Source organism: Pogoniulus pusillus, chromosome 20 (assembly GCF_015220805.1).
Source record: "Pogoniulus pusillus isolate bPogPus1 chromosome 20, bPogPus1.pri, whole genome shotgun sequence".
NCBI classification, from domain to species: Eukaryota; Metazoa; Chordata; class Aves; order Piciformes; family Lybiidae; genus Pogoniulus; species Pogoniulus pusillus.
Genome location: NC_087283.1, coordinates 5,460,724 through 5,482,995, shown reverse-complemented (window position 1 = coordinate 5,482,995; position 22,272 = coordinate 5,460,724). Strand labels below are relative to the sequence as shown.

Below are 22,272 nucleotides of genomic sequence, written 5' to 3'. Positions count from 1 at the left end.
GCATCTGAGGATTATACTTGTTTGTCAACCCTTCTCCCCCTCCCTGTAATAACTTCTCTGCTTACAGTACACAAGTATCCACATTAACTCACTAATTAACTCATTAATTTAACTCAGAGCTGCTAAAAGGAGCACTCCTTACTTTCTGATAGTGCTAGGGGAGCAGCATAACTCTAGTCTACAGTAAAATTCTGTGGAGTGTGCTTTTCCAAGTACATGGAGTATGAACCTGTTTGACAACAGGGCAAGGCACATCATAGTTGCATCAATTATTAGGGAAGTTTGGTGAATGCTGCACTACTTATTGGTCAAACATTTATATAAATGAGCTGTATTTTTCTTGAAGAGAGCATTAGGCATACATGAGCTGGCAATGTGCACATGTAGCCCTGACAGCCAACTGTGTTGTGGGCTGCATCAAGAGCAGCGTGGCCAGCAGGGCAAGGAAGGTGATCCTCCCCCATTACTCTGCTCTTTTTGGATGCCACCTGGAGTACCGTGTGCACTTCTGGAGCCCCTGACACAATAAGGATATGGAACAGTTGGAGTGAATCCAGAGGGGGCCATGAAGATGCTCAGAGGGCTGGAGCAGCTCTGCTATGAGGACAGGCTACAAGAGTGGGGGCTATGCAGCCTGGAGAAGAGAAGGCTTTGAGGAGACCTAATTGTGGTCTTCCAGTATCTGAAGGGGGCCTACAAGAAGGCTGGGGAGGGACTATTGACAAAGTCTGGTAATGACAAGATGAGGGGTAATGGGTTTAAACTGGAAGAGGAGGGGATTCAAACTCGATGTTAGGAAAGGGCTCTTTCCAGTGAGGGTGGTGAGACGCTGGCACAGGTTGCCTAGGGAGGTTGTGGATGCTCCCTCCTGGGAGGTGTTCAAGGCCAGGTTGTATGAGGCCTTGAGTGACCTGTTCTAGTGGGAGGTGTCCCTGCCTATGGCAGGGGGTTGGAACTGGATGAGCTTTGAGGTCCCTTCCAACCTAAACCATTCTATGATTCTATACCTTAGGTGTCTCTCACCCTTTCTCTTGACAGTTTTATATATATATATTAAAAAGACCTTTTAGATGACCAAACATGCTCATCATGCTGCTTAAATTACCTAGACTATCTAAATATCCTGAGGCAGCCATATCTGGAGTTCTATCTAATCATGAAATCGAGGGTGAGACTAATGGAACCAAATGAACAAAGAGCTGTCATTAGGAAAGCCGCTGGTGGTCAGCCATAATTGAAATAGGCCCATGCTGGTGTTTGAGGATCACCATACCTGTACTTCTTCAAGCAAACTGGCTTTACATTTAAAAACCTGGACACAGTTGGTAATACAAACCACAAGCTGATAGTGGCAAAGCCAAATTACTGAACCTTAGTATAGCGATAATTAACAGGAGGCAAAACAGCACCCAAGAAAGTTGAATTTCAGGGAAACAAAAACCTCACTGGTAGTAGAGGAAACAAAGCAGAAGCTTTTCCGTACAGAGTGACAATGGAGAATAAAGATCAGAAAGTAAAGATAAATCTGTGTTACTGTTCCTCTGGGGAAGGGATGAAAAGGAAGCAAAATGCTGTTGACATGAATAATGCCTTAAACAGTGGAGTAGCTGATAAATGTTCAAGTTCTGTGAACTTGAACAGAAAGCATTTGTAAAGTATGTTTCCCTTCTAACCTAAACCCAAGATGTCAAAGAGATGATAGATGTTCGTACAGCAGAGCACTGGTGTGGGGATTTGGGAACTTTAAAGATAGTCTCATTAGAGACCAAGCCATTTATGAAATGAGCTTCTCAGTGATTGTTTTTAAGGAGAGGCAGCTGTAGCAGGTGCAAGAGCCTTCAGTGCAGTTCCACAAGGGAAGGCTGGTGATCTGATTGCTGGTTTTATGCTCTGCTCTTAGCTCTTTGGTAGAGTAGTTTCCAATGGACTGTAGGGCCAGAAGCAACCTTATCTGAACAGACTGCAAAAAATATAAGGAAGTGTTACACCATTTTGTTTCTCCTGGTTAGGGACTGGCAGCAAAGAGATCTATGAATTGAGAAACTGAATTGTCTAGTTGACAGACTGAAGCACTGCTGCTTGTTGCACCATCAGAAAAACTCCTGTATTGCTATTAAAGGTTAAAATATCAGAGAATATTTCTGGAGACTGACATTTCAAGTAAGTTAGCTTTAGGCATTTAATAAAGATGTGTACATTACAGTTGGATTTTTCTATGCTAGAGATCTCTCTCTGTCCAGGTAGAGAACATGAGCTCTAACTAGACACTTGAAAATGAGACAGTACAAGTATACAATTATGATATGGTTTTGCATTTGAATGTCTGTGCAGTAAAATGAGGGGACCATCTTTAATGATTTCACTTGAGTTGATCTGTGAGTGGAAAGTTCACTTATGCTGAGTATGGAGCAACTGAAGCTGTGAAGAGCTGAGGTACTCTGGGACACCGGATGGCCTGTGAGGGTTCTCAGTCATGGCGTATGCCTTGTCTCCAGTGCATGGTTATCTGAAATTATGACTTCAGTTTTGCCATTAGTCCAACTTGCATCAGTGTATTGTACTTCCCATCCATATATTGTATCTGTGTGAAAATAGTTCAGAGGAAGGATGAAAGTAGCTCCTGTGAGCCAGCAGGCGAGAAGGACTGCAAAAGGTGATGAAAAGTAAATCCTTGTGCTGGGAAGGGTTGATAAATTGGAGACACCTACATTTAACAGTTCTCTTTAAAAGACAGTCTGTGAACTGTGGAAGCACAATATTGCCCTGTGTTATTACCCTGCAGAGAGTCAACAGAATTGTATTTCAGTCTTCATTTTGAAGAGCATTTGTGTATTCTGCTTGAAGCAATTCCTGATTTGAAAGAGATCAAGGTTATGTAGTTCTTTATTCCAAATTCTTCTTAAAGAAATAGATTCCCTGTTGCTTTTTGCTTCTCTCTTCATGACTAAATAAAAGAAGTATATTGAAGACCAGCAGAGTGTATTATTCTCTGTACAAAGTTATGGCAGAAGTAATCGATAAACATTTCTTTTCTTTCAGTCTCTAGGTTGTAGTGTGATTGCTGTAAAACAGAGCAGAGATCCATCTTTAATGCTGCTTCTCTCCCAGTAGAGCTTACAAGCCAATGCACACTGTTTACTCAGGGGGCCATATGCAGCTAATCTTTATGGAAATAGAGGATGGAAATATTCATATCTAGTAATATTTAGCTAACTTGTTTTCTCCCATCTAAGTAGGGCAGGTAAACTCTTCCCTTATATAAAATAAATCACTTGTTTGAGGGATTTTTATTATTTTTCCCTATTCTTTTCTACATGTCTTGAAATAAGAAAAAGAAATCCATAAAAAGAATACATTAACCTAATATAGGTGCACTGAATATCTGCTGGTACTTTCTGCACAGTGTAATTCTCATCCGATTTACTTCAAAACAGTGTGATCCCAGCAGTAGAACAGCAACAAATGCGACCCAAAAAGAATTACTGAGTGAAAAGCTGCCTTTTTTTAACCACATAAAATTGTGCTGTGCCATCTGGTCCCAGCCAATCTCCATCGACACCCTTCAGCAGGAGAGCAATTGATGGTTTTCAAGTTCAGCTTTTCAGAAGTGTGATCTTTAAAAGCTGGGTAAAGGCCAGTGTTAGACATAGAATCATAGAATCAACCAGGTTGGAAGAGACCTCCAAGATCATCCAGTCCAACCTAGCACCCAGCCCTAACCAATCAACTAGACCATGGCACTAAGTGCCTCATCCAGGCTTTTCTTGAAGACCCCCAGGGACGGTGCCTCCACCACCCCCTTGGGCAGCCCATTCCAATGGGAAATCACTCTCTCTGTGAAGAACTTCTTCCTAACATCCAGCCTAGACCTACCCTGGCACAACTTGAGACTGTGTCCCCTTGTTCTATTGCTGGTTGCCTGGGAGAAGAGGCCACCCCCCACCTGGCTACAATGTCCCTTCAGGTAGTTGTAGACAGTAATAAGATCACCCCTGAGCCTCCTCTTCTCCAGGCTAAACAGGCCCAGCTCCCTCAACCTCTCCTCATAGGATTTGTGCTCCAGCTTCAGGAGTTCAGGCAGTGACGAGAGGAGCCCCGACAGCTCCCAAGGAGAGCAGTAACAGTGTGTGACTTTGGGATGGGGAATCTCACCTGGTTCTTCTCATTACCTGTAACTTCACCAAGGAGAAGGCGAATGTATTTTCTGTAGTGCCGTGGGACTTAACTGCATGTGAACTGCAAAACAAATTCTCTTTCTGGAAGGAATGACCAAATATTTACTGAGTCAATAGGAGGTGACACTTTTTTCAGTCCCGGTGTCAATAAATAGAGAGGATGTTCTGAAGGAGATATTTGCTTTAAAAAACCTATGGGCTGAATGATCGGAAGGGTGGTAAAATTGAGTTTAAAAGGAAGGGTAAGCAAAGAGAAGCCTCTCTTGAAGTGTCCCGGATACCGCCTCCGTGGTTTGAATGGGAGGGGAAAGGCCGAAAACCTCTTCCCTGCGCTGCGGGCGTGAAGCTGGGCCGGGGGTGGGGGCCGGGGGGAGCAGAGGGTGCTGCCGGCACGCGGAGCGCCCCGCGCAGGTGCTCGCGCCGGCGCGGGCCGTGCTGTTCCCGCCTCGGGCTGCTCGCCTCAGAGTTGTGCGGCCTGCATAGCTGCTGCGGGGAGTGCCCTGCCGCTTGGCGGGACGAGCTCCTCGGGGACCGGCGGCTCCCCGCCATCAGAACCCTTTGTGCGAGCTTAATAGGCCTAACGGACGGCTTTTGAAAGAGAGCGAGCTGACAAGCATCTGGACCGCCCTATCTCTCAGCCTGCGTGGCCCACTTGTGAGTAAACTTCTTGCTCAGCCTGGTAGTGGGAAAGCTGTGTTGTAGATGAGCTTTTCCCCTTTCCTGACTTCTGAAATAGTCAAATGTATCTGTGGTATCCTTGTAAGATCTTCTCAGCCAAACCGAGTCTGCTAATTAAATTAATTTCTGTGTGTAGTTTGGGGTGAGGTTTCGGGAAAGTAGTGCTATTTCTATATACGTTGCTGACTGGGCCACGTTAATTCCCTGCCTCCACAGCATAAAGAACTAGATTTCCAGAGGACAGGCACTGACAAATTAATGAAAGCAATGAAGTCTGCTGCACTGAAAAGCTGTTGGAAAGGAAAGTGGAGGAGGCAGGAAATTTTTCACTAAATCTGTCTGGAATGTCTCCCAAAAACACACGAGGATGAGCTGCAGCCTTGCCTGGAGCTATGGCCGTCCTATGGGCTTCTCTGCTTATTTACTTTGCCTCTCTTCACTTTAGGCTAATGCATTTCCTGCAGGTAATGCAAAATCTTTTTAAGAGCCTTGTTAGAGCAAGCCAAATGCTTGCAATGAAAATTCAGAATTATACAGGACGAACAAATGGCTGAAGAGGAAATAACTGTCTTAGAGTAAAGCTATAAATGAGCCAGGAACAGGTGACCTTCACCCTTCTCTTAAAGGACCTCTGGACAAGCCTCTCTGCCCAACTGACTGCTGCTCCACCATTGTTTTTAGACAACACAGCTGTCCAGTGGGATGGCTTCCCTTCTCTCCTGCTGCTCTCCTTTTGTGCCTGGCTGCGTGTTCCTGTCACCTTTCCTGGGTGAGCACTGGCATGCATTGATCTGGCTAGCCTGGCAGTAATAGTAAAAGATTAGCCTGCATCTGAATTCCTTCTCTGCCATTGCTCGCCCTGCAGCCATCAAATACTGCTGCCTGTGGGAGTGAAGAGAGGAAACCTGGGCTTAGGGTGATGGGGTGTCTTTTTCACTGGAGATATATGCTGGTGGAAAGTCTTCATAGACTCATCTCTGAAGTGGTTCAACTGCTCTGTAAATGTGTGCTCCAAAAGGGTGGTGAGAAAATAACCTCTCTGCAAAGCTAACTGGGGAGGTAGAAAGTATAAGATGTGCAGTTCTGTTTGTTCTAGCCTGGCAAAATTACTCCTCATCTGATCCAGTCTCTTCAGAGAATGAATTTTTTCACTTGCAAATTACTATACAAACAAAAGGAACAAAAATGGGTTTAGCTGAGTAAGGAGAGAGTGCAGAGAATCCTGCCTGTAACACCATGGAAGACATCTTGCTTTTTTGGCTTTATCAGATGGATGACTATGAAATGCATACTAATCTATCAGAAGGGTAGGAAATAGGTAAATAGTTTTTAGACTTCATTTGGTTAATGAATTAAAATGCAGAAGAAAAAGAATCCATGTAGATATACCCACTTAGTCATTTATCACTGCAAGCACTCCTAGCAACCATGCCAAATTCAGGCTTCAGGTTATTCACTAATAGCCATAGGCAAATGAAATTAGCATACTGGTGAATACATTAATCCTAGTCCAGGAGAAACCTGCTGTATCCATATGAAGCACTGAAGTACAGCATTTCACACATGACCAAGATGTGGTCAGCATTATGCTAAGGCTTCAGGACTACAAGCTACAAACAATGCTTCAAGTGGTTCTGACCCAAACGTGCTGCCATTTGCCAGGCCTTTCTGGACTGCAGGGTGGTAAAGGGTTGGACTTGATGATCTACGAGGTCTCTTCCAACCTTGTTGATACTGTGATACTGTGATACTGTGATTTAGTGCAACAGTGGTGTTTGGTATTTCTTTTTCTTCATACATTGTGGATAATACAGCAGGGATGGAGAATGAACAGAATGTCAACAAGGTGACACCTGTGGGGTGTGAAATGGGAACCTGGCAAGTGAGTGTTGGGTGGGAAAAGATAAAAGAATGAATGTCATTGATCATCTTTCTTGAAGTTCTCAGCAACTGTTTGGATCTAACACTTAGAAAAGTAGATTATTTGAGACACATACCAAAAAAAAACCCAAAAACCCAAACCAAGAAACTATTTCACCTTGGACTGAAAAAACTGGGAGCTAATTCTCTAAGATGCATGTTTGTTCATGTCTCTCCTGTTGATAGCACTTAAGACCTAGTTTTAAGCCGTAAACAAAAACTGATTCCTAGTGCTTGGGTGGTGGGTTTTGTTTTTTAAACTTGAATTTCTGAGAAGCAGTCCTCAAAAGAGTATGCTGTGTAGTATCACTACAGTTTCCTATTACAGTACCTAAGTTGTGGTGAGGGGTAAAGTTGAGGACAATGTGCCTTCCTGAAAGGGCTGTTGAAACACTATGCCTTATGAGTAAAAAATGAGAGAGGGGGGACAAAGCAAGGAGAGGATATATTAGCCCTTGCAAATGTCTCTTGAAGACAATATTACCTGTAAATTATTCTTCTGTTATGAATATTTGTTGCCTTAAGTGTTTTTTAAGAAGAAAAAAAAAAATGACCATATCCTTTCTGTTAGGAAACTTGTTATATTTGCTAACAAGTGAAGTAAAACAAGGTTGATGTATTTGCTGCAGGGTGAAAGTCTTGCTTGATACTGGTCCAAGAAGGTGGATAAACCCTCTCTGGGCTTTCTGCTCCTTCCTTAACCAGAAGTATGCATTTGGTTGTTAATGGGTTGGGGTTTTTTAGACTTAGACAAAAAAGAGCACCAATCAAAGACTGTTAGAGCAGATGACTATGGTGTGATCTTAATGGATTTTTTTGTCTAGTGCCTGACTTTTGTTTGAGCTGCCAGATAAAGTACCAAGAAAAATTGCTTTGCTGTTTCATTGAAGAGCTGGGTACAAAAATACTGGTGTAGCACTTGTGGCAGGGGGGAGATTATCTGCCCTGAATGAGGCCCTGAGAATTTCTCCTAGCATATTTGAGGACTGAGGCTATAGGAAACAGGAGTTTTTGTTGGCTTTGCCCCCACAGTGTGTCAAAACTGGCTTTTCCTCCCCCACCTTAAAATTGCTTCTGATTGGGAGTACTTCGAGTTTTCCTTTTGCTGGGCATGGGGTGACAGCTCTGCTGCAAAAACAAACATTCCCCATGCAGCACAGTCCATCACTGTAAGCCACTCAGCACTGTTGTTGCAGTGATATAAATGAATCTCCATGCAATGAGATAGTGATTAATAGCAGGTAGAGCACAGTGTGCAAAGACATGGTACTGTATTCCTCAACCCCCCCAGCAGTTGTCATTTAATGCACTCTATCAGGAGCAGTTTTATATAATAGACATGGGAAGATCCATAAAAGTAACATCTGAGACTGCAGTAGGGCAAGTATTGATTTATTTCTTACAATAAAATTTTTGTCATTACTATGCAATTGCTCTATCTCTGGAAGAATTGATATATGTTGTTGGAAGCTGCAACCTACTGTGCAAAACTTTTTCCTTTTTTTTTTTTTTTTGTCTTCCATAATTTCCTGTAACTCTTCTAAAGAATCATTATTCCTTATTACGTAGGCCTGGCATGCCACCTATTTAGATAAATGCCTGAACAAGTGTGCAGTAAATATTCACAGCAGCTCATGTTTCAACTATATATGCCACTAATTAGATAATTTAGTGGCTCAAATGAATAAACACAAAAATAGATGCAGACCTGAAAAAAAGTGGGATAAAATGTACTGTCACTCTCATTCTGTGGACTCTTAGTCTGCACTAATTAATATTAGAGATGTGAAAAGTAATGAAGAAAAAACACTGAGGAGGAAGAGAACCTTAGCTTAAACTGAGTTCCCTGGTCATTTCCTATCCTACCTAGGTAATATTCAAAGTGTCGACTCCCCCCCATATCACATCTATCCATATGTTTTGACATCTTTCTTGCCAAAAGCTCAGGGAATGTGCCAAGCTGAGTGTACCCAGGATTTCAATATCTAGAGTCCTTTGTTTGCAGATATCAGAGCACATCACAGAAACATTCAGGTTGGAAAAGCACCTGAGGGTCACCAAGTCCAACTGATAACGCTCTTCTACAAGGTGCACCCTAAACCATATCTCCAAGCACCCATGTCCAAATTACTTTTGAACATGTCCAGGGTTGGGGATTCAACTACCTCTCTGGGCACTTGTCAAAGGCCAGAGGTATCATCGTTTCTCATTGACTGGGAGAAAAGTAGTGTGTGGCTCACCCAAGGTCGTGGCAGAAAGCTCCTAGGCAAATAAGCAGTTTTCTGCCTGTGTTTGCCTTTGAAGATAGATAATGCAGAGCATAAAAGTGCTGGCAAGACTCACAGTCCCACTGGGATGGGGACTTTGCATGCTACCTTAGGTGATGTGGAACTGATGCAAGAAATGCATTAAGTGCTTTTTCCATATCAGAAACCAATTTTCAGAATTTTGACCTGTTGACAGATTCACACTTTTCATATGATTTCCATACAGCATCATTTGTCTGCCTTGTGGATTCTTTAAATTAGGTTCTCCTTAGATTAAACCCACAGACTATGAAGCTGTTCAGCAGGATGGAGCCAATAGGTGGAAGTTTTGTTTGGAATCAGTACAAACCAGCAGTGCTAATACCTGTGTAGAAACACCTTAGATCTTTGGGTTCGCACAACTCAGTCTTGTTGATTATTTGAACACTGGATCTGATATGGTAGATGTCATATACATGTGAGCCATGTACTGGCTGTCACTTTCATTGCTGTTCCTGGTACTAATAAGGTCCATTTTTGCTCTTGCAATAATTGGCAGTCAGCATCCTAATTTGCTGTTTTCTTCTGAACTGTAGTTTTTTTAAATTAAAACCAGCTAGTAATTCTATTGGTCCTAGCATGTGCTCTGGCTAGACTGTGGATTTCCTTGTGTTCTTTCCTTAGACCTTACTCAGAAGTTTAAAAAGAGGGTATAACACTTTCTTCTAAGACTTTGCTTCAAAAGTTAGGTGTGTGGCTGGCATCTGTCAGTGACACAGAGATACATCACTCCTTTAAAAGTCACACAGGTTGTTCCTTTATATCAGTAAGGACAAAAGCAACATGCTTTATCTACTCTGAACTTTGTTCATAAGGCTCCAAGCTTCCCTTTAAGGGAACCTTTTTCTTCAGCGCAGAGGGTTCAGATACTGAGGTCTCCTAGTCTGATACCCACTCTAAATTTTGATGTTGAGATTCATGCTCACATTGCTCAGTTTAAGTGTTGGGGTTAGGACATTTTGTGGTTAAGAGGTAGGGATGAGCTTGCTTGGGGTGTGGATGAGAGCATGGGAGTTGAACTGGAAAAAGTTGAGGAGGAGCATGGCTTGAATACAGTGAGGGTCTGCTTTGGCTGATAAGGGAAGAAGAAGTAATGATGAAGGTGCTGTATGAGTCTTGCTATGTACTGATCTGTGCTAAGTCAGGAAGCTGCTCTTGGAAGATCCTTGTGCTGAGCTAGCAAAAATGGGGTACTTTAAGGACAGTATTTGAGGCTCAACTCTGTCTTTTATCATCTCAAGGGTTTTAAGGTAGTTTTAACATTGATTTTAATGTCTGAGTTTTTCCATGCTGGGTTTTCTTTACTGCTCACATAACACAAACTACAAATAGTTGTGGTTACCAATCAGCTGATGAAAAAATGAGGGTTGTGTGACTTTGTAGTCAGTTCTATCTGAAGATATTTAGTATCAGCTAAGCTTAGTGTCCAACAACAGCCAAATGAACACTTCAAGAGAGGTCAATGAACTGTAAATATGATCTCTTCTGGATTGTTGTTTTTTTTTTTTTTTTTTTTCAAGCAACAAGCTGCTTTGAAATGGACTTTAGATGTTACACAAAGACCCTTGGTAGCACTTTGTTGTCATTTGTAAGCTGATGAACACTGAATTATTTACCTGTCTAATGTTCATGCTTATGCTGCTTGATATATCAAGATAAAAACATGTTATATGCAAAGAAAAGATACAATTTTGGCTTTAATCCTCAGCATCTGGGTAATATGGTGCTTTTCAGTAGTGAGCTAATTTCCAGCTCTTCAGAGCTAAGCAGAAATATCATACCACATCACTAAACATTTGTGGTTTATATAAAAATATAGATTTCCTTTAAGTGCTTCACTTAAATCTTTGGTAAGTTGTATTTATGTTATTATTGTTTATGTTCCGAGAAGTCAGTAGAAGGGGACAGCATTGTTGCAGTTTATGTGGTTTCATGATTCACACTTGATGAGGTTGCTATCAAATGAAGGGAAAGGAACCATTGACAAGTTTATAGCCATGCTGTACTGTAGCACACATGGCAGGGGCACCGTAGTGCACTGTGGGGTTGGAAAAATAAAAGAGCAATTTCAAACATGTTTTGACCTGCTAAGTGCAGCCTAGCCAGGAGGGCATCGCTTTTACCTGAAATTTGGCTTGAACATACTCGAGTCATGGCAATCTAAATATCACCATCTTACAGCTAATAACACTTGGGATTTGCAATATTCAGGATTCAGCAGAAAGTGCTCATGAATCCTCAGTGGAGTATAACTAATCCTAAAGTGTGGGAGGAAGAGGAGGAGGTCATAAAAAGAAATGATGAATGGTGCACCAGAACCAGTTGGTGGTGATGTAATCTGGATCTTCTCAGTTACCAGTGTTTTGACTTTGACCTTCTGACTAATTTTTTTCCCATGCCTTCTGATTAATTCCACACACCCCCCAGCAATGTCAGGAGCTCATCACATTATCATGTTTTGTCTGCTTTGCCCGAGTTTCAAGAAAGTGCTTTGGAATCTCAAGGGAGTCAAACAAAGTGATGCTATGGACATTGTCAAAACAGACAGCTGGCACAGGCCCAGCATCAATCCCAACTGGAGTTCTTGAATCCAAGTTGTTTCTGACAGTTGGAATCACTTCTTTGATTTATGCTACCTATTTGTTCAAGATAACTTTGACTAGGAAAAAGGTCTTTTGCCCTGTTCAAGGCACTAGTTTGGATATCTGGGTGTTATTTTAAGTTTGTGTTGATTTCTGTATCAAGATTATAACTGTGCTTCCAGTTCTCCATCTGCCTAAGGTCAATAGGAACCAACTGTGCCGATGGGTAAAGGATGTAGTAGTAAATGACAAGCATTTCATGAAGGCTGCTGTGGTGACTGTTTAGTTTGTCCATGGGTTATTAAACATGATCTGATGATGTTTCTTTGTCTTGATTGGGCAATACTGGACTAAAAAGGAAGCTTGTAGCTCATCCAGCTGTACTGCCCCACAAAATATTTACTCCTTTGTGTATTTCAAGCCCTCACTCATTAGATTTTTTTAAGCCTGTACAGGAGTCTCTGGAGTTTAAGTCATATACTGGAAAACCCCATTCAGAGTATGTTCTATTCTCATAATCAGATGCAAGTGCTGTTTTGGGTGTCTCCAGGGAGGCTGTGGATAATTTCTATAAACTTCTTTCTAGAAATGTGTGTAGGTGTATTTGTGACATTTCACAAGGCTGATAAATCAAGGCAAAGATGCCAGGAAATTAATTTCAATCAGTTGAAATCCAAGTGCCTTGAAGTTTGTTTCTGCCAGCTTTACATGAGTTTTGGATCAAAACTACACTGGAAATCTGAAGTAGCTCAGAATAGAGCATATAAAACTACTGAGAGGTGAGCAGGGATTTATTTATGAACCAGTAAGCTAGCAGGAAAATACGTGGCAGAAGGAAAATATCTTTATCTCTTGTTTCTGTGATCAAAAAGGAAAATAAATTAGTGTAAGGATAACTTAAGAAAAGCAGGACTAGATCATGCAGTGCTCCACCCTCAGTCTGTCCAGCTTTAAGCTTTTGGGTAACGAGAGGAAAGGTGAAGTGGTTATGAAATGCTAGCCAGAGTTTAGATTTACACTGATCTGTGGGAAGGGAAAGAACATTTGCTTGTCTGGCTTTTGTTCTAACATTTGAGAGAGGCAAGGTCATTCAGCTGTCCCTTGCTAGACCAAAAGCTGAAGGGATGTGAAAGCAAGCCAGTTCTTGAAAACGTCTTCCTTTTGGCTCTTCAAGATTCTTCGATGTGTTTATTGTCATATAGATGCTTAGGGATCCCTGAGTGGGGAGTTTTATCTTAGACTGAGTTTGCAGGGCTTGAACTTTGCTCTTCAAAGCTGGTGTCAGAAGCACTATGCAGAGCTGAAGTGAACCATGACCATTTTGATGTTTTTCAACTTTCCCATTTGATATCTCCCTCTCATCTTTGAGGGTTTTTTTTTTTTATTCCATATAGAGAAAAACTTAAATACATATTTTTATAAGAGATTGCTGTCTAAATTTTCCCTAAGTCAAACCATGTGTTTTGTTGGAAACTTAGATGTTTATCTGTTTTTCTGGTTGTTGGTTTTTTTTCCCTTTTCCCTTTAATACTTTACCCTCTCCTTGGGGATCAACAAAGCAAAACACCAGTGTCTCATCCAGACAATATTAGAAGGACAAGAGATAAAGCAGGGTTATGTTTGCTCCCAGAAAAGTTTAAGGCTTCTGCTTGCAAAGCTCTGTCTGTGGATGAAGAACAGCTAATGTGGAGCTGTGCATGTCAGCTCCACAGGGACCACCACAGTGAAGCTCCTCTTTCTTCTCCTTCAGAGAAAGTGGGCAAACTCACTGTAAGCAGTACCAGAAGTACCTCCCGTTAGTAAAAGGATTGCAGCCCTTAAAATCTCCTTTAGTAAATGCTTGTCCTTTTACACTGTAAATGAAGGGCCTTATTCACGTTCTTGGTGTCTGTGAGTTTGGCATCTTCCAAGAGCACTGTATAGTTTCTGGGTTTTAATAGCTGTGTGCCTTAATAGAACAAGGAGCAATATCTAATATGCAACAAAATAGAATTTGAGAGACTAGAACAAGATATTATATTCTCAGAATGAATTTCTCATTTCCAGGCACAATTTGTGGAAGATGCTGTGAGCATCTTCTGCATAGCCATTCAGGCGCAGTGCTTCCTCAAGAGGAAGAGATGCCAGCTCTCTGCTAGTGGAGAGTATCTACACAAACACACCTCACACACACCCTCCTTCCCTTAAGGGTGTTTATAAATCAGCAATAAAATCAAATCTGTCTCACCAGTGTGTGTCAGGAGGAAGTCAGCGATCATAAACCAGCCCTGTCTTGGGCTATTCCCTGTCATATGAAGTTCCTTATGCTGTAAAAGCAACACTGCACTTCTATCCATTTTATTTGCTTAAGACTTATTCAGGAATTCTAAATCGTGATATATGATAGATGTAAACAGTCTGCATAACTGAGTGACTGTTTCATTTCTCTTGTCTTTCAAGATTGAACAACCATCTTTCCCCACCAGGACAAACATTCTTGATTTTTAAGAAAATTGTCTTTTTTTCAAGACAACTCTTTCTTTTTTCAGCTGTATACCCACCCAGCCAGTAAGCTTTGTCTGTGCAGCTTTTATAAGCTGGTCTATGTGGATTTCCAGAACAAAACCCCCATCTGCTGTAGTGAGGTTGTGGTGACAACACAGAACGAGCCTTAAATTTTGACCCTGGGTAAATGGGTGACACTCATTCAGTGGCATGGTTTGCATTGCCTTGGAATATTGGAAGTTAACATGAGAAATGTGTAGCTCACTTGTGGTGTAGCTTTGAGGATTATTAAGGAGGGTATTATTTTAAGTAGCTCAGGACTTTATCCAGGGAGGTAACTTAAAAGGAATTGGAAACAGAGCAAGCAGGAACCGATCACTGCTGGAGAAAATGAAGAAGCAGCTGGAAAGCAGGGCCAGCCTCATGTTCATTGTGCACAGCAGTGAGTGCTATCAGGAGTAAGTCAGGCAATAGTCTCCTCTTCCGCCTGTGGGATGTATTTTCTATTCCCAAAGCCCGAATTGTGATTATCACCCAAAGGATAGTTCTTGTACAACAGATAATCCCATTGTTTGGATGGCAGAAACTTTTACTGTGCTTTGGCAGATAGGAAAAACAGAGTGAAACTGAACTTCACTGTAAAAAAGAGCGGGTTTGGGGAGAGGGAGGATAAATTAGTCTCACTCCACTGAAGCAAGCCATGGTACAGAGCTTTATACTTTTGGAGGCATAGGATTGTGTTGGGATAAAATCATGGGAGTATTATCATTCTGCCTTAAACTACTGTAAAAGGAAGATTTTGTTTGTTGGAAATTTATGGTGGCATATAGAAGTCTTTATATGAACAGCAGAAAGAAAAGACATCTTCTGTAGTATTCTGACTATGCTTGCTAGGCTTAGCCTGATTTCCCTATGACTGAATTTTAAGTTCAGTCTATTCTGCCCCTTTGAAATATGCTTTTTTTCTCCCTAACCTCTGCTTGTTACTGTGTTAACAGTGTTGTGATGCATTGCAAGAAATGCCTTTTTAATTCATCTGTTTGCAAAGGACCATGTCCAAAATAGCAGCACAAATTATATGCAGAACATAAAAATGCTGTGGAGATAGATGAACTATATGTACACTACCCAGAGATGCAAATATATGAAGAGAGGACAAAGAAAAGGGAAGTGGAGCAAAAAGTTTTGAACTTTGGTCAGTTATTAGAACTGACCCTGTTAAGCTTTTTGAAGCTCTTTGCATCTCAGTTCTCTTTGATTCACTGTAATGAGTAAGGCACTCATAACAGATTATTTCATTTCTCAGAGGACAGTCTGCCCCTTCTTACCTCTCCTTATTGTAAGGGTAAGCAGCCACGAGGGATGCAAATTGTGTTTCACCTTTCCTTAAAGGGTGTGTGCAGGAATGGAGTATGGCAGGCTGCAAAAAGTCCTGGAAATTAATTTACTACCCCTCTATGTGACTTTCAAGGATTTCATCTCGGTTGCACGACCATGCATGCTGCATCTTGCAGGTGGGCTGGGAAGGGGCATATGGCTGGAGCCTGAGCTCAGTCCCTGCAGGGTAAAGCAGGGAAGCGTTACCTACAGTGCTTTTTATGTGCTGGGTTTAACTTGGCCTATAGGTACTCTGACGAAATGTGTACGCCTTTATTTCTAAATCCTTAGGTATATTTGACACCTCTTTTCCCTTTGATTTAAATGTCCTGGTGAATATTTATTAGATTCAATTGAATTTCAATAGCAATTTTGGTTGTCTGAAATAAAATCTTTATTATTATTTACATATACTTTGTTTACATACTCTTATTTACGTGAGGATAGCCCTATTTACATAAGCTTTATTATTAATGCACACATACAACTTTTAAAGTAAAGACAAAACCTCTGACTAGAAGGTACTTAAATGCAAGTGTTTGTAGGATCTCAGGATCTTAGGGGTTGGAAGGGACCCCTGAGGGTGTCCCTAAGGAGAGCATCGAGTCCAACCCCCCTATTAGAGCAGGACAATACTATCTAACACAGATAACAGAGGAACACATCCAGACAGGCCTTGAAAGGCTCCAGAGAAGGAGACTCCACAACCTCTCTGGGAAGCCTATTCCAGTGCTCTGTGACCCTTAACAGTAAAGAAGTTCCCCCTTGTGTTGAAACCTCTTTTGCTGCAATTTACACCCAGTTCTCCAGACGGACTTGGGACCATTGATCACCACCCTCTGAACTGTACCTTGCAACCAGTTCCTAACCCACCTCACTGTCCACTCTTCCATCCCCCACTGCCTCAGCTTGCTCACTAAAATGTCATGGGAGACAGTGTCAAAGGCACACTGCTAATATTTGCCAGAGAAAGCAGAGAACAGGAAGATAATCTATAAAGTGACATGTCTTGTTGCTATTCTGGGCTTTAAATTTGAAATATAGAAGGTTGGCATGTGTGGGGAAAAAAAAGGATTTTCTACAGCTGATCTAGGTCTACACAATGAATATCTAAGGAGCAAGCAATTTGTCAGGAGTTTTTCAGACTAAAGTTCCTATAGCACATGGCTTGTAGGGAACAGTGATTTACAATTCCCCGTGAAAGCTTTTCTGGGCTGAAAAGCTAATAGATGATGTTGCTATTTAAGTGCTAAGAGAATGTTTTCAGCCCTCAAAGGTTAGGATCAAATAAAAAGTTGTGTTCCCTCGAACACACAGGAGAGAGGTTATATCCTGAACTGATGTCCTTGTTATTTATCTGTTTGAATTCATTGAAAAGTAAATGTTTTCACCAGGGAAAGATTTTATTTTAGTACGAAGAGTCATTGAACACATACATCTGCCTTGGAACAAAATTAGCTGTGATATTAAAGTCATGTTCAAAGGTACATTGGCAAACATTCATGTGGAGTCCAAAAGCAATCATTACTCTTCTTTGATTCTGCAAAGCTGACACAGGTTTTCTGTGCTAATACCCACCCAGCTACTTGGTGAATGAGAAATGGATTTAATGCCTTAGAGATGCGACAATTCCTTGAGGACCTTAACCTGTCTGGAGGTGGGGGTCTTAAGTACAATTTATGAATTCTGGTTGAAGTTATGAAGTCACTGTTATAAAAAATGGTAGCATCTTGTATTGCTGCAGATAGTGAATCCATCATTTTCTCACAAGGTCTGTCACGTACTTTGGTATAATGGCCACGGAGAGTCACTCATCTTAAAGCCTGGATTCTGAACAATGAGTCAGGAGTACAGATATTCTCACATAATGTCAGGGGAGAAAAATAAGGACTTTGATAACTTCTTGGACAGAAGCAAGGAGATTAAACATGCATTGAAAAAAGTCATGGAGGAGCACAAAACCCAGATGTAGCTCTGGGGAAGGAAGAGGTGATTTCTTAAAGAAAAACCTTACCTAATGGCAGGACCCAGAGAGTTGGCAAGCTGGTTTGAAAAACTATTTCTGAAAAGGAGCCATGAGACAGCAGAAAAAAAATCTTCATCAGCTAATGAGCTAAGATTTGCATCCAAGGAATTCTCTAAAGCACTGTGAAACTCAAGAGAAGGAAATAAATATAAGCATAGTTATTTTGGCTTCATGATAAGTGATGGAGATATCTTGTCCTGGGACACAGATGCAGATATGTGAAGGGTCGTTGTTTTTAGAGTTTGCAGCTTCTAGTAGCAAAATCCTCTGGCTGGAGTGGATCCCCCTGATTAATAACCACTCACAGATGATACTTTATTTTCTCTTGTAGCAATGAGTTTGCTCTTTTTTTCATTGTCAGGGTGAAGGTGATCACTTTTTGCCCACGTGTCTAGTTTGCTGTCAGTGTTGCTGAGCTCTTAACTAGAGGACAGAGAACAACGGAGCATGGTTTGGGTTTGCTTTATTGCAAGCCTCTGGATGCAAAATTTCTTGTGACTGCCAAGTCTGATCTGAACCATGCCTTTTGATTCTGAAACAGCAGAACTTCCCTATGCTTCAGAGGTGTTAGGAGCTTGCTTTCCCACATCTGTCTAAACTTTGTAGATTTGAGCTGTGTTTGTGTGAACTTTCCCCAAATTCAGACTCTTTGGAGAAGTGCAGGAGGTGAATGAAGGGGTGAGAAGAGGCCGAGGAGTTGGAGACATTTGGGCTGTTTGTTCTATCTTGGATCCTGTCACAACCGTGGTGTCTTGCCCAAATATTTTAAATACAAAGTTTATTATTTTCCTGCAGTGAATGGAGTGCAGACTCTGCTGCCTCCCTCTTTGCTTCTCAATCAGATCTCACTTTACTCCTCAGCGTTACAGTCCAGATGGCACTTTTCCAACTGAATTTATATTTTGTAAAGCAATTAAGGCTCTGGCCCTCCATTCCTGCTTATCCATGCATTTCATGGTGATGAAGGATGCCTTTCCAGCACCTGTCCTTTGCGGAGGGGTGCATGGACAGGAGAGCTTTGCCTCACCTTGCTGTAGTGTGCAGCTCCTCTGAGGCACATGCTTGTGTGTGTACTGCTGTCACTGAGGCCAAGCACAGCTCCTGCTGAAACTGCTCACTGGTCATGCAGGAGTGGTTAATGGGTCTCAGAGGTAGTTTGCAGGGACACAGGTTAGTGATGCTGCTGTGCTTGGAAATCCTGCAGATGCTTTTGCTAAGAGAGGTTGCATTGTGTCCATCTGGGTCCCTGTGTCCCCCCGGACCACGCATGCTGGGTGGTGTAGATGCAGAGGTGGAGCTGTTCATGGAGCAGCATAGCCTGAGACTGCTGAGGTGGGGAAAGCTTTTGTTATTCCACTAACTTCATTTTGTCACCTTGCAGTCGCTGTTCCTTTTCTTTGCAAGTCAAATCACATTGAGCCCTGACAAGAGGACTTGCAACACGTTTTTGAACTTGAGACATGACGGAGACCTCCAGCACAGGGTGTAAAACGTAATTCCTGCCACTTTGTTTCTTTTCAGCGATAGCGTAGTGGAAAGCAGAGCTGAACGCATGCACGCTAGACTCACCTTTTCCTGTTTCTGCAAGATACCACTTTAAAATTAGGTGAGATGCATTGATTTGAGAAAGCCAGGAGCAGGCGCCAAAGGAGACGGAAGAGGAGATGCTGCTTTCTCTCTTACAGAGCTGTTTACTGACCAGCTATTATTTTCATCCTTTATATTACCGAGAAATTCATACATTGTATTTGCCTTTTGTGTACAGCTCTCAACAAGTATGTCTTTGTCAGCTTTACAAAGGGCTATAAACTCTGTGTTGCAAATAAGCCTCAGTAACTGCTGGACATTATGACTAATTGTAATGCAGCATATATCCTTGAGGACTATAAACCTATATTAAAAGACAATGGTTGAGAGAAAAGCTATTGAATTGAGATAGCACTCATGTAACCCCATGGGGGCTCAACAGACAACAAGGAGGCCATTGATACAAGCTCTAATACAAAAAGCCACATAGACAGAAAGCCATCCAAACCAGTATGGTGTGTGGATGACCACATAGTTCAGTTTAATGCTGCTTTTGTTTTGCTCTCACTTAGAGGCAGACAACACACACTGGAACATCAGAATTAGTTCTGTTTAGATTGCTGCAGACAGAACAAAGGGGCAAACCAGAAAATTAATGGAACAGTGCCCCTCTCACCTTCTCTTGTTGTGCACTAATGCTTCTGAAATCTGTCCCAGGGTAAATTTTCTAATGCAAGTGAAAGAAAGCAGACTATTGTTGGGTTGCTTTTGGTTTTAGTTTGGTTTTGTTTGTATTTAAAAGGAAAAAAAAACCAACAACAACAAACCACTGAGCAGTGTCAAAGCTGTTTGATTTTGTTGGAATTCTTTTCTATCTCCCCTTTTTTTTTTTTCTTCTTCTCGCATGTCCTAAATAAGTCTGGATCTCCTGAAACCATCATTTGACGTTAAAATATAAGCAGTCAGTGTTTAAAATGCATTGCCATTGAGACCTGAATTGAATCAGGGCTTGGGATTTCAGCTTGAGGAATCCTGGTCTTGGCATGTCTCTCTTGGGCTGCTTGTATCCTATGTTTGGTTTCATTTCTGTACCTCTGTATTGTATCGGGCACTGAATGAGCTGCACTAAAAATTGTTTCCCATTCTGCAGTGGTCATTTTCTTCCTTTGTATGGCTACAATTACTTGGATTGTAACCTGTGTCTCTGAATGCACAAACCCACAAATCTTTTCCTGAGACCACTCTGAGATACATCTGATTCTTGAATTTATGTTTATCTCAGTCTTTGTTCCAATGCAAGGAACAAGAGCTTCCCTGTAATTTAAAGACAGACAAACCTGTGGTTAGAACCTACCTGATATATTAATTAATGATGAACTCCACCCAGAAGAATCCCAATTTGTTGCTTTGCTGGCTTTTTCAGGAAAGCCAAGGAAGGATTCACAAACATTTCGTCCTGAAAGAGAAGAGTGAGGAACTACCTTCCTTTCATCTTTTCATTGTTTTAATTACAGATAATATCCTTTGCTAAATATTTTGTTTTGCTAGGTTCCAGTTTTGAATCACTTGGAACTCCTTTTAAATTCCACGTAAACTTCCTGCTTCTGAGAATGCTGCTTCAATCTGTGCCTGGCATGGATTTTTTTCCCTTCTTCTCAATGTGCTGCATCTACTTTCCCCCATCCTACTGGCTGATGGAATTTTGTCACTTTGGTTCTTTTCTATCCTGCTGTTGGAGACCTGTGTTTTGTTGAAGTATTTTGCATTTCTCCCCTAAGTCTTCCATCTCTGGACTCTTCTTTGGGATTAACGTGTGCTGATAGCATCTTCATGGCTTCATTAGAAATGCAGTATTAGCTGCACTGAGGATAAACACTTTTCATGGTTACCCTTTCTGTTAAATGGGGTTTGTCCTCACATAAAGTTAGGAAGGCTGTGTCCACAGCAGTAAGCAGAACAAGGCTGAGAAGCTGTAACTGATTTCAAATCCAGCATCCTGTGTGCAGAACCCACTACACTGAAAACAGCCTTCAAAAGTCAGGGATTTATTTTCCAGTTAATTTCAGACACGGGAATTTTTCTCCTTAATGAAGACCTACAATTAACTGTTAATCTGTTAATACCAGTCAAACAGATGAGATACCGGTATGCTCCCTGGCAGAGCTGTTCTTTTTGGATTGTAGCCCTAAAAAGGGGCTCATCATGAGAAGCTAGCTGTGGTAGAAATGTAACTGTGCAAGTGTTATTCACAAACACACCAATAACTGATCTTCAGTGTGTTATGCACTCGTGCTTCAAAGCATTTGCTGAAACAGTGTTGAGTTCAGCAGCTTGTAGTGTCTGTCAGGAGCACATCTCCTCCCATGGTCTGCATGTAAAGGAAAACAACTACCTTTTTGTGTTTCTCTTTCCCTCTCCCCCCCACCCCTCTGCCTTTCTTTATCCAAGAGAATAGACAGCCTGAGGATGGGATTTGAGAGATTTAGGCATGGTGCCTGCCAGGCCTGTATACTTGCTCAGTCCCCTGGGCAGATGATTCCCACCCAGCCGTGCCTGTAACGCTGTGCGATGGAATGGGCCAGAGATGGAGCTGCAGCCCTGTGGCATAGCCTCTGCTGCCTGCCTGACCATTTCTCCAATGGCCTGGGCAGGGCAGCCACGTCCATCCTTTCTGCTCCTCCTCTCCTATTCCCTAGCTGTTCCCCAGCCGGCCTCCACACAAACCTTGTCACCAGGCAAGGGCAATGGAGACCACCGAGTTGCAAGGCTTGAGCTTTTGTTTTGTGGTCCAGAGCTGGAGGTGGCTCTGCAGTTCATTTTGTAACATGGAGAGGGTCATAGGGTTTGGAAGTTTTTTCCTCTTATTTTTTTCTTTGTTGTCTCATCTATTTAGATGTAAAATATTGAGGGCCTTTGTAAATATAGTTGCTACCACAGTGAGTGTCTCTGCCCATTGCCTCAGGACAGAAAAATACACTTCTTCAAGAAGGCTTGCTTTAGGCCCATGCAGAATTCTGTTTTTCTCACTCTTTCATAGTACTTTTCCTCTATTGTGAGATGCCCTCTCAGACTTTTCTGCAGACTATTCTTCTGAACTTTCCCCCAGTGTGATTTTATTCCCTTCTTTTTTTATATGATGCTTTTTTGCCTGATCCCAGTTTCTCAGCAATGTCTGCCTGGCATCTCCATCTGCTTTT

At 41.8% G+C, this 22,272-nt stretch overlaps 2 long non-coding RNA genes across 5 annotated transcripts in view; one reads left to right on the top strand and one right to left on the bottom strand.

Moving 5' to 3' along the window:
- LOC135184324 (uncharacterized) overlaps positions 1-22,272 on the top strand; it is a 413,331-nt gene that overhangs the window by 279,555 nt on the left and 111,504 nt on the right. The window contains exon 8 of one of the 4 annotated variants that reach the window (XR_010305976.1): positions 19,070-20,401. The exons of the other annotated variants lie outside the window; for them this stretch is intronic. This is a non-coding gene — a long non-coding RNA (uncharacterized LOC135184324). Of the gene's footprint in view, positions 1-19,069; positions 20,402-22,272 lie in introns of those variants that run through there. 4 annotated transcript variants of the gene reach the window in all.
- LOC135184326 (uncharacterized) lies at positions 2,152-4,610 on the bottom strand. Its single transcript, XR_010305980.1, has 2 exons — positions 4,170-4,610; positions 2,152-3,061 (listed from the first exon to the last, which is right to left on the bottom strand). It is a non-coding gene; the product is annotated as an uncharacterized LOC135184326 (long non-coding RNA).